Source organism: Giraffa tippelskirchi, chromosome X, assembly GCF_054371585.1.
Source record: "Giraffa tippelskirchi isolate mGirTip1 chromosome X, T2T-mGirTip1v1.2.pri, whole genome shotgun sequence".
In the NCBI taxonomy this organism is placed as follows: Eukaryota; Metazoa; Chordata; class Mammalia; order Artiodactyla; family Giraffidae; genus Giraffa; species Giraffa tippelskirchi.
Genome location: NC_137289.1, coordinates 38,257,331 through 38,270,446, shown reverse-complemented (window position 1 = coordinate 38,270,446; position 13,116 = coordinate 38,257,331). Strand labels below are relative to the sequence as shown.

Sequence of the window (13,116 nt, the reverse complement as noted above, 5' to 3'; positions counted from 1 at the left end):
CTGACAATCTGAACACAAAGGAACCAGTGGGAACTGCAAAGATCTGGGGTCAGGCTTTTAAGAATATTTTAGGTTGGCAAATAATAACCAATATGCTTTCAATTTGAACAATTTTTATTCTGATAAAGAAGATCCTTTTCTAGAAGGCTTCCAGTGTGGCTGCCTCCTGCTGGAAGCCTTGGATGATGGAATCAGGGCACTTTCTGTCTCTCTGTACAGGACCCTGGGCTCATCTCTAAGAAATCCCTGGATCTCCCCTGCATCCTGACCACCATGTGCCCAAAGATATTGGTAACGGTTTGGTTTTGCCTGTTGAAGTGTTTAATGACAAAGATTCTTTCAGTTTCCTGGTGTGGGTGACATGTGGAGCCCAGTGATGATTTTTTCTTTAAGAACCTTACTTGCTAGTGAAAGGTTGTTGCTGAGCCACAGAAAAACGGCCGGGATTCTTGGCCTCTGGAGGAGAAGAATTCAATCCTGGGCCAGAGACGAGGCTGGATCGCTCAGAGCTTTGGTGTGATCAAGTTTTATTAAAGTATAAAGGAGATAGAGAAAGCTTCTGACATAGGCATCAGAAGGGGGCAGGAAGAGCACCCCCCTGCTAGCCTTCAGCTGGATGTTATATAGTCACTAGCAGTTTGTTAATGTAAGGAAGAAATGTCTTATACTCAGACATTGTTCCCCTAATCTATGTAAATGAAACTATTTGCATGATCTGCCTTTCTGCAAAATTCAAGTCAATCGTTTTATGACTCGGAATGTCCAGTGACCAGATTATTCGAAAATACATCCTATGGATGAGGGGTCTGGTGCCATTCTGAGTTTAACATGCTGGTTTGCCAGGTAGGTTCTGAGCCATTAGGCGGAAGACAGCATTTGGGGTAAATGCAGAGTACATTAACATAGCTTAAGACAAACATTTCCTTAAGAAAAATGCATTGGTTAACTCAAAGTTTGAGAATAGTTAACTTCAGGTGAAACCAGGTGTCATGGCAACACAGTATTTTTTTTTAATACATTTATTTATTTTAGTTGGGGTCTAATTACTTGACAATATTGTAGCAGTTTTTGCCATCCATTGACATGAATCAGCCATGAGTTTACATGTGTTCCCCTTCCTGGACCCCCCTCCCACCTCCCTCCCCATCCCATCCCTCTGGGTCATCCCATTGCCCCAGCCCTGAGGGTGGGACATTCTGGGAGAATAGCATTGAAACATGTATATTATCATATGTGAAACAGAACACCATTCCATGTTCGATGCATGAGACAACACAGTATTTTAAGAGAAACCTCTTTTAAATTTGTATAGAGAAGGGGGAAAATATCGCTAGTTTGTTTTTTCCTGCCGCTTAAGAGAGATAAAATGCCTGACACTTGCAGCCTATTTCCTCCGTTTGGAGACCCCTGGCCTTCCTGCCTGTTGCCCTCTCTCATTCCCCCCTTTTCTTTTAGGAGAATTATGTTGCCTAGGGAAAAGGGACGTCGTTTTTGTTCCATAACTGCTTCCAAGCTGACAAGGGGCGTTGTCCCTAAATTATTGAGGCAACATATTCTCCTAACTCTCATATTGAGGGTGTCTGATCCAGGGGCCCCAAATAGTAGTTGGAGGAAGCTGCAGCAGTAGCAGGCATTTGAGCCACCATCACCATCTGTAACTTAAAAGCTCTCATGCACCTAGAAACAAATCCAGTTACACAGTTACGGATGCAGGGAGTAAACAGCAAAAACAAAATCACCAGAATTATTGTAATTAAACTAGTTTTCCCCCATGGGGAACTAGTTAACGTCTCCCAAAGTGAGGCAATCGAGGCTCCAGGAGTATCCATAGCCCCAATCATCTTGTTCATGTGTTTAGCAAAATGAGTAACGTTGGTGCTCGTATCAGGTATATATGTACAGCACTGGGTATGAATAATGGCACAAGTTCTTCGTTGCGCAGCTCTCCGAATATCTAAAGCCAATCTGTTTTGTAAAACCACCTTTCTAATTTGTGCTTGTTCAGCATTAAGAGCTGAAATAGCTTTTTGAGAATCTTGCAATGCCTGTTGAGTAAAATTAGTCAAAGCACCTACTCGTAGCATAACGTCTGTAGTTCCCAAAGAGGGAACAAACATTGCAGCCAAATAATCATACCAGTGAAATATAGACCTTGCCCACCGAGTTTTAAGGTGGGGTAAATTAGCAGGTTTTTTTGGAAGCTCTGAAAAGATAGAGCCGTGAGTAAAGGCGAGACCTAGGGTGCATCTCCCTGTCCAACCAGGGGGAAGCCATGCCCATAGGTAAGAGCCACATATCCAATAAGTCCCGTTTGGAGCAAGCCAGCGTGACTGAGATATCCAGTCCCAATCAGTGCCTGGCCAGACAAAGGGAGGACCTGAATTGGGGTTGGAAAACACGGGAATGATTACATTGCATATTTCCCGAGGCAAAAGTCCCAAGTGTTTCCAATCATTATAATTAAGTTGTTGACTAACTTCCGGGGATGGCTGTATTTGTTCCCAGCATATAGGGGCAGTAGATATTAGACGTCCTTTTTCAGGAGTTAGCCATATAACCTCATCCCATATTTGATAAACATCAGGTAAAAAGCCATTAGATCTAGACCTATTTGCCTTATGTGTGGCAAAAGAGTCATTAAACCGAGACAATGTATAATCAAAATTAAAAGTCACGTTATGTCCATAGTTAAGGTACAAAGTGTTGCACCAGTCCATTTTAGGGTTGTTAGATGTCATTAGTTTAAGAAGAGGCGTCACATAGGATTGTTGTCGAAGGTATTCGCAGACTTGGAGAAAGTCTTTTCCTTGAAGTGGAGATGTCCACCACGGGAAGCCTTCCACTGATGAAGAGGGGAGTGCTCCGCAGACCCAGCAGTTAGACCGATTATGAAAGGCAGCGTAGGAGTGAGCCCAGGACAGGAAGGCATTATCTTGAGGATCAAACGGCAGACTCAGGACCTTTGGAGTCAGCAGAAGTAGGCTCACATAGATGATCAGGCCCATCTGAAAGGTACAAAGTCAGAGCATAGAAAGTCAAGACATAAAATGAAGCCACTTAGTTCTGGTCAGGGTGCCACCTCTTAACTCGAGTGTGATGTACCCACGAATCAATTCCTGGCACTTTGACAGCTGTGGGAGAAGAAAGAATAACTTGGCAAGGACCTTCCCAGAGGGGCTCAAGGGATTGGCCACCAGACCCAAAGTTTGTATGAGGACCTCAGTTCCTGGCTCAAATAGAGGCTTGCTTGACTCAGAGGCTGGGTCAGGAGTCCTCTCCCGGAGTTCTGTTAATGCCTGTTGAAAAGCTGAGAGCCGAGTTACATAATTAGTTAATTCCAAGGCTTCAGGGTCTATAACAATGTCTGTGCGTAAGAAACGCCTTCTATAAATACATTTAAAGGGGGACAGTCCCTCCTTTTTGGGGGCAGTTCGAGCCCTCATTAAAGCTATGGGTAGGACTTTAATCCAATTGTCCTGAGTCTCTTGAGTTAATTGACGCAGGTGTCTTTTGATAATGTCATTAGCTTTTTCAACCTTTCTTGAGGATTGGGGTCTCCAGGAACAGTGTAAGTGATATTCTATTCCTAGAGCTTTAGACACCCCCTGAGTTACGGCAGCTTTAAAGGCGGAGCCGTTGTCACTCTGAAGGCTCCGTGGCAGCCCAAACCTTGGGATAATTCTATGGATTAAAATCTTTATAACCTCCTTAGCCTGTTCACTATGACAGGGAAAAGCCTCAATCCATTCAGCAAAAGTATCCACCCAAACTTGTATGCAAGAATATCCATTAGCAAAAAAAAAAAAAAGAATATCCATTAGCTTTTGGCATATGAGTAAAATCAATTTCCCACCCAGTCCTCTCCAGGATCCTTTCCACTTCGTTGTAATCCAGATTTTGCCAGCTTTTTAGTCTTTGGGTTATTTTTTTGACAAACCTCACACCTTTTGATAATGTTCTTTCAAGTTTTTATTACATTTTTACCTTCAAACAAATGAGAAGCCATCTGGTAAGTACTCTCTGCACCCAAATGAAAACTCTGGTGTAAACCCTTAAGGATTTTCCATTGAGCATTTTCAGGAATTATTAATCATCCATCTTCGGACTGTAACCATCCTTTATCAGTAATCTTTGCTCCTCTTTTCTCATCTTTCTAATTCTTCCTCAGTATATTGTGGTTTTTCCCGCTCCACAGGACCTGTCCAGATCAAAGGCGTCTGTAGTGAAGGGCATTGGGTAAAGTGCTGCTTTTCTGGCGTCAGCCAGCTGATTACCTTCGGGCTATTTTACTCCCATCCCTGTTGTGTCTTTTGCAATGCATAACAGCTACTTCCTCAGGACAATATATAGCAGTTAAAAGTCTCCCGATCTCTCTGAAATGTTTAATAGGTTCTCCTGTTGCTGTGTTAACCTGCCTTTCTTTCTATATGGCAGCACAAGCATGTAAAGTCAAATAAGCAGACTTAGAATCAGTGTAGATATTTACTCGCTGCCCTTTGTTTAACTCTAGAGCTCGGGTCAGAGCCACAAGCTCCGCTAACTGAGCACTAGTTCCCTGGGGGAGAGATTTTGTTTTAAAAACCTGTTCAGCCATCACCACTGCATAACCTGCTTTATGCTTTCCATCTCGAACAAGAGAACTGCCATCTGTAAATATTTCCATGTCAGGATTGTCTAATGGGGTATCCATTAGATCTTCCCGAGCTGCATAGTTTAAAGTTAGAAATTGGGAACAATCACGATCTGGTGTTTCATTTTCCTTCTCAGGAAGGAAAGTGGCAGGATTTAAATTCCCACAAACTTTAAGCTTAGTTACTGGTCCTTCTAACAACAATGACTGATATTTAAGAAGCCTACTGTCTGTCATCCAGATATTAACCTTAGAATTTAAGATTCCACTCACATCATGAGAAGTCAGTACAGTAAGGTTTCATCCATTAATTATTTTTAAAGCTTCTGGTGCTAATAAAGCCGCTGCTCCAATTACTCTTAGGCGGTGGGGCCACCCACGTGAAATTACATCTAATTGTCGGCTTAGATAAGCAATAGGTTGCTGGTGAGGTCCTCGGGGTTGTGTTAAAACTCCCAAGGCCATACCTTTTCTTTTAGTGACAAACAAATTAAATTCTGACCCTGTGGGCAAGCTCAGAGCGGGAGCTTGCAGGACAGCCGCCTGTAGAACCTTAAAAGCCTTTTGAGTATCTGGAGCCCAAACCAGTTTGTCGGTTTGGGCCTGCTGAGTTTCAGCGATACGTTTATATAAAGGCCGGGCAAGTTCCCCATAACCCGGAATCCAAATGCGACAGTAGCCTGTGATTTCCAAAAATCCTCTCGGTTGTCTTAAAGTCATAGGTAGGGGATGATTTAGTATAGGTTTAATTCTCTCGGGGCCTATGGCCCTAGTCCCTTCTGATATGATTAGGCCCAGATATCTAACAGATTGTTGACAAAGCTGAGCCTTTTCTCTTGATGCCTTGTAACCGCAGCCTGCCAGAAAGTTTGAGACATCTTCTGAGGCTTGTGAACAAGCTTCCTCTGTCTCAGCACAGAGCAAAATATCATCTACATATTGTAACACCACCGCTCCAGAACTATTAAAGTGTTGTAGATCCCGGGACAAACTTTGTCCAAATAAGTGAGGACTGTCACGAAATCCCTGGGGCAAAACTGTCCAGGTTAACTGAGACGCTGGCTGCGTAGGGTCTTCAAAGGCAAATAGAAATTGACTTTCCTCCGCCAAAGGCACTGAATAGAAGGCATCTTTTACATCCATTACTGAGAAATATTTGGCTCGTTCAGGAATTTCAGACAATAGAGTATAAGGATTAGGCACCACAGGATGTAAAGGAACTACAGCCTCATTTATTATTCCTAAGTCTTGAACTAGTCTCCAGTTACCATTTGATTTCTTTATACCCAAAATAGGAGTGTTGCATGGACTGTTACAGGGAATTAATAGTCCCTGCTCCTTTAAATTTTCGATGATGGGTCTTAACCCTTCCTTAACCTCAGGTTTTAGTGGATACTGCTTCTTATGTGGGAATAAGTGCTCAATTCTTTGAGCTTATCAACTACAAGAATAGCATTTTGTGCTCGACCCACCGATTTTCCATCAGCCCATACTCTAGGGTTTACATTTGGTTCAATTAAAGGGAGAGAAAGGGAGGGCTCCATATTCATGAAAACAGAGGCATGGACATTACTCAGTATCTCTCTCCCCAAAAGGGGTGAGGGCGATTCTGGCACGATCAGAAACTCGTGTGAAAATAGCACCGAATCCCAGTCACAACTGACAGAAACACAGAAGTAATACCTTTTGGCTCGTCCAGACAGTCCCATTATGGAAGCGAATCGGGAAGAAAGTGGGCCAGGGGCTTCAGTAAGCACGGAGTAAGTTTGCCCCAGTATCTAAAAGGAAATTGACGGATTGGCCTCTCACAGTTATTAATACCCGGGGTTCCTCAGGTGTAATTAGGACGGGAGCTTGTGTGGGGACCCCCGGGCACCTTCAGTCCTGATTGTCTTGAGAGTCAGACCCCTGAAACCTACGCCTCTGCGGGCAGTCTCTCCTCCAGTGTGGTCCTTTGCAGACAGGACCTGGAGCCGGGGGCGGCTTAAATGCCTGAGAGCAATCCCGCTTGAGGTGCCTCTCCTTTCCACAGTAAGAGCAAACCCATCCCTTTTCACCTGGGTCCCTCTGGGCATTTTTCTCAGGCTATTTAAGAACAGTTCTTACAGCCATTGCGAAGGCTTCCGCCTTTTTCTTTGTCTTTTTCTGCCTTTCTTTCTTTTCTTCATATTCCCTACCATAATGGACTGTCTGAGCCAGTTGTAACAGATTATCTAAAGACTGGTTAGGTCCACACGCCCGTTTTAATAGCTTACGGCGGATATCTGGAGCCGACCGAGTGAGAAATCCATCTTTTGAGATCGCTTTTCCCTCCTCACTTTCGGGATCAATCTCAGTGAATCTGCGAAGGGCTTCTCTCAGTCTATCTAGGAATTGACCAGGAGCTTCCTTTTCCTCCTGTTTTATGTTTGCCGATTTGCCATAGTTTAAAGGCTTAGCACGCGCCTGCCTGAGTCCTTCAAGAATGCATCTGACAAAATGACTCTGACCCCATCTTCCTTTAGCTGTGTTGTAGTCCCAATCCGGTTCTATAGTTGGGACCGCCTGATTCTCAGTGGGGAGAGCGGCTGTTTCGTCCTCCCTCTTCCCTACTGATTCATTACCAAGCCATTTATCTCCATAAGCAACTGCTTTTTCCAAGACTCGACTCTTTGAGTCGGGAGTCAGCGTGTGTCCCAAGATATACATCACATCCTTCCAAGTAAGGTCATAAAGCAAAGTAACACCTTTAAAAGCTCTAATATATTTTTCTGGGTCCTCTAAATAGTCTCCCAGATCCTCCTTAATTCTTTGTATTTCTTCATAAGAAAAAGGCTTATTCACTCTCATAGACTGATTATTTCTCCCGGTGGGTGCTTCATGAAGAGGCAACAGCTTGTGCCGCTGTTCCTCAGTCTCTCTGGCTGCTCTGCGCAGAAGATCCCAGGGATAGATTGGAGAAACCTGATTTTCTTTCTCTCCTTGTCTCCTGTCTTCCATCCCATCTCTCACTTCGATGGTCTGAGTTTCTACTGAAACCAAAGTAGTCTGAGGTCGTACTGAGACAGGTGTTGGTTCGACCTCTATATGGGCAGTTTGAATCTCAGTTTGGGTTTCCACTGAGACCAAGGCAGCCCTTCTTGCGGGGGTGGGGTGGGGTTCTGGTTTTCAGTTGGGAGCCCCGGGTATGGGGGCAAAGTAGGAGGACAGGAGGGAGCTGAAGGTGTCACACCCAAACCTACACCCTTAGGACACAAGTCTGGCATATTTCGCAGAGAGAAAAAGGGCAACACATATGCTACTTCTACCCATTTCTCTTGTTTTTTTTACAGAACCGGTCTAATTGTAGAACAGTATCATACTTAAGAGACCCTCCAACTGGCCACCGTTCGCCATCCTCCAGTGGGTACCGCGGCCATGCAGTATCACATAGGAAGACCAGGTGTGTCTTCTTTAAGCCCTGGGGATCAAATCTATCCTAGTTTTTCAGGATACAGTTCAAAGGAGTGAGGCTGGAATTGTTAGCTCCCATCTGTAAGAGAGAAAAAAAGCGACCAGCGCCCTCTTTCTCTCGGAGGCGTCCCTCCCTGCTCTAGATGGGGGTGTAGACAGACTTGACACCAAAGCTTTTCTTTTTCTGGTCGGACTTAGTCTGTCCCTTACCGACGCAGGCGCCGTACTCGTCCCTCCCGGTTCTACCACCGAGACGGGGTGGGGATGCACCAGGGGTAGACCTGATGGCATCCCTGACTGACGTCCAGCTCCTCGCCGTTAAAACCTTGCTTGCCTCTGATGCCACCCGGGGTGCAATCAGAGTAACCTTCCAGAATGCCTCCCAGACCAAGACCGCTGGAGGAGACATTTGTCACCTGAGTGCCTGTGCACGACCCTGAATATATTCCTGACCACAATAAGACCAATGCGCACATAAAACTGAGATGTTCCTTCCAAGCATCACCACACCAGTATAAGAGCCTCGTCTGGGCCACTAAGAGCCAGTGTTACCAAAGGAAAAAAAATCCATTGCAGTTCCAATCTGAGTAACTTTTAACCTCAGAGATGTTCCCGCAGCTAGAGCTCCATCTAGCTTCCAAACTTTCGATTCCTAGCGAGGCTAGGCGCTTGCTGACTACCAACCTCAAGTTTGGGACCCAAGGAACAGTACACAGTAACAGCATAGATCACAAGTCCCTTGAAAGTCTATGACCCGACAGATAGGTTAGTACTTCTAATTCCCAAGGAGCTATGAAATGGTCAAAGAGACCGAAAAGTTTGACCGAGAAAGGAGAGTTCGGTCCACACGCTTTGCCCATTTCTGCTCGGTCCCCAAAGGAGACACTGGGTGCCTCTTGGCATTGGCAGGTCGGTATAAACCCCCGACAGGTTTCTGCCATAAGCCGTATGAGGTCACCGCGGAACCGCAGAGCAGGGCTCCTCACTTCTTTCACGCAGATTCACACAAGCACGCCGTAGAGTTAGTAAAGTACAGCAGAAAACGTGTTCGCTCGGAGAACAAAGAACTAGAGCTCTAAGCATCCTTACCTTGTGGTGAAGAATTCCGGACGAGCCCGCAAGATGAAAGGGTGTTGCTGAGCCACAGAAAAACGGCCGGGATTCTTGGCCTCTGGAGGAGAAGAATTCAATCCTGGGCCAGAGACGAGGCTGGATCGCTCAGAGCTTTGGTGTGATCAAGTTTTATTAAAGTATAAAGGAGATAGAGAAAGCTGACATAGGCATCAGAAGGGGGCAGAAAGAGTACCTCCCTGCTAGTCTTCAGCTGGATGTTATATAGTCACTAGCAGTTTGTTAATGTAAGAAAGGAATGTCTTCAACTCAGAGTGACACCACACCCCTCATCCATAAGATGTATTTTCGAATAATCTGGGCACCGGACATTCCAGGCCATAAAAGGATTGACTTGAATTTTGCAGAAAGGCAGATCATGCAAATAGTTTCATTTACATAGATTAGGGGAACAATGTCTGAGTATAACATACTGGTTTGCCAAGTAGGTTCTGAGCCTTAGGCGAAAGACAGTGTTTGGGGTAAATGCACAGTACATTAACATAGCTTAAGACAAACATTTCCATAAGAAAAATGCATTGGTTAACTCAAAGTTTGAGAGTAGTTAACTTCAGCTGAAACCAGGTGTCATGGCAACACAGTATTTTAAGAGAAACCTCTCAAATTTGTATAGAGAAGGGAAAAAATATCGCTAGTTTGTTTTTTCCTGCCGCTTAAGAGAGATAAAATGTTTGACACTTGCAGCCTATTTCCTCCATTTGGAGACCCCTGGCCTTCCTGCCTGTTGCCCTCTCTCAAAAACGTGCTCAGTGTTATACATGATTTCAAGTTATGAGTCCTTCATGAAAATATTATTAGAAGACTATTTAAGCAAAATAATCACTGATGGTATAAACAGCAGCAGAAGTTCGGCTGAGCAGTAGATCTATTTAAACCTCAGATTAAAGATAAAACTCCTGAAGAATTTATGGTAATAAAACACAATGGAAATGCTGCAATGGAAATACGGAAATAAGATAACTTTTTAGAGTAGACTGGTGAAACTAAAATAATGAGATACCACTACACACTTATTGGAATGGTCAAATACAAAAATCTGACAAACCAATTACTGGCAAAGATGAGGAACCACAGGAACTCTCATTCCTTGTTAGTGGGATTGCAAAATGGTAGAATCACTTTGGAAGCAATTTCTTACAGAGCTAAACATTGTCATACCACATGATCTATCAATTACACTCCTAGACTGCTCATCAAATGATTTGCTAGTTAATACCCACACAAAAACATGCACATGAATTTTATAACAGCTTAATTCATACTCTCTCTCTCTCACCCACAAATTGGAAGCAACCAAAGTGTCCTTTAGTAGACGACTGGGTAAACAAACTTTGGTACATCAACATAGCAGAATATTATTCAAGAATAAAAAGAAATTAGCTAGCAAATCACAAAAAGAGATGGATGAAATCTGAATGAATGTTATAAAGTAAAATAAGCTAGTCTGGAAAAGGTTATACACTGCATGCTGCCAATTATACGACACTCTGGAAAAGGTCAAACTGTAGAGCAAATAAAAAATATCAGAGGCTTTTTTCTTTTGCTTCAGAATAGTTTTATTAGTTTGGATAAGGTATGTCAACAATCAACAATTCCTCTCCTACTCTGACATACAAATCCACTCAATCGGAGTCTTCGTCGCACCAGAGTTCATACAGTGTAATGTTATTGTGTGCATCTGCAGGAACCTCGACATTGGGAGCATTGAGGTTACTGCAGGTTGCCGTGGCAAGTTTCAGATTCCGCACCCTGGACACAAATTTCACAAGGTCCATCTCCAGCTGGGTTAAGGTGGCAAACATATAGTCTTTGTCTGGGGAAGCATTTTTCTTTTTCTGTCCCGGAGAGCCAAATGAACCGCCCTGACAGGCAGGAGGAGTCTGCACATTACTCTCACCACTCTCTCCCATCAACTTCACTGTCACATACATGAGCACAATGAAGAAAAGCCAGGGAAACATGATCTTAAGCCAGTCTCGGGCATGCTCTGGTTGATTTTGCTGAATTAGACTGTATCCTCCGCAGAGCATCTTCCCCTGGATTTCTTCGGCTCTCTCTCTCAGAGAAGTAAACATTAAGGCGCAGACACAGGTAACACCCGTGGAAAAGCACAGGAACCATTTGATGGACCACATGTGAGCCGAGAGGAAACAGCTCCTGGTGCGCTGGTTTGCCCTGGCACCTGGAGACTGAGGACCAGCCAGGGCTGGGCCCTTGGTGACGTCATAGAGGGCCCCGCCCCCACCAGAACCCATGTGGCCATTGTGATGACTTCAGGGCCGAGGGTAAGAAGGCTTGCAGGGGTCAACTGGGAGTAGGGCTTAAAGGGAAATAGCGAAATTTCCAGAGGGCAATTGAAAAAGAGGTGGGGAGTGACAGAATGCCATTTCCATGCCAATGTATTCTTTCTGAACCTGGTGCTCTACTGGGAGGGTGGGTCCGTTTTCGATTTTCATTATTCCATTTGTTGAATCCAAACACTGGGCTGAGCAGAGCAGCCCCATGGGCATGTACCCCTATGGAGCAGAGGGACAAGTGGGAAAGTAAGATATTAAACCAGAGGCCACAAACTAGGAGCCACTGATGTGTTTTGTGTGGCCAACACTGTTCTTAAAAATGACTGTACTCAGTCGCTGTCGTGTGTGACTCCTTGAGACCCCATGGACAGTAGCCCACCAGCTCCTCAATCCCTGGGATTTCCCAGGCAAGAATACCGGAGTAGGTTGCCATTTCCTTCTCCAGGCATAAAGGATGTTTTAGGGCAGTGAAACTATTCTGTATGATGTTATGGAAGATACATGACACTACATATTTGTCAAAACCAGAAGAACCTTACAGCACAAAAAGTAAAGCAATGCATGCATATTTAAAAAAAACTGACATCAAGAATAGAATGCAGAATTTGACTAAAGAATGGAATTATATTACAAATGTATGAAACCACCTCACTAAGATCCCCTGACTTAAGTAACTTCGGAAATGAATGGAGTTTGCAAGACTGAAAGTAAAATATAAAAGCAGTGTAATCTAGTTTATAGTGTTCTTTCTCGTAGGGGTACAGGTTAACAATCCTGATACTGTTACACATGCATACTTGAATTGAGCAGTGAAATAGATGGCCCATGAGTATACATACATATATTTCTTTGCCTTCTTAGCTGAAAGGGCTTAAGAGAAATGATACTCCCAAAATCTGAAAGAAACAATGATGTAGAAATAAGCACAGATCTTGGTTCCCAATCCTCTTTTCCAATAAAAGGAACCAGGCTTCTTGGAGAAATTACTGATTGTAGGGCTCAGAGAGGAAATATAGAAGAGGAGTCTGGGGGATCTTACTGTATCAAAAAGGAAGTGCTTTAAAATTTTAAAAAAATAAAAAAGCCCTGAAGTAACGGAGTTATGTCAAAGAAGACAGGAATGAGCTTCCAATGGCCAAAACTGTAACAAGACGAGCAACGTAATAAATTAAGTTAGTCATCTTTTGGGATTATATCCCAAAGTATAAAATGAATATCTATGGGTCCGTACTGATATAAATAAATGATTGAATACATGTGAGACAATAGACAAATTTCCCACGCGAAAGAATTTCAGATAACTGACATAGGTAATTGTGCTCTCAAGGAGGTGGAGCTCCCTATTCCTTAAGAGTGACTTCATTCAAAAAGTCACATAGTGACTTCATTCAAAAAAATACAGCAATATGGCGAGGGGGAAAAAGAGTAACTTGACAGTGGAATAACCTGACAAACACTACTTCAGCCCAGTGGTCAAGGTCAACATTACCAGGGATAAGACATGTAGATCGTATCACATGGTAAAAAGGACACTCAACCTCTGCGGTCTTCTTCCCCCAAAATCCATGAAGTGAAAGTGAAAATGAAAGTTACTCAGTCATGTCTGACTCTTTGCGACCCCATGGA

The 13,116-nt window shown here is 43.8% G+C and overlaps 1 pseudogene; it reads right to left on the bottom strand.

The window, feature by feature from the left end:
* Positions 1-10,815: 10,815 nt before the first annotated feature.
* On the bottom strand, positions 10,816-11,268 carry LOC145535607 (protein FAM209 pseudogene; annotated as a pseudogene).
* Positions 11,269-13,116: the final 1,848 nt, after the last annotated feature.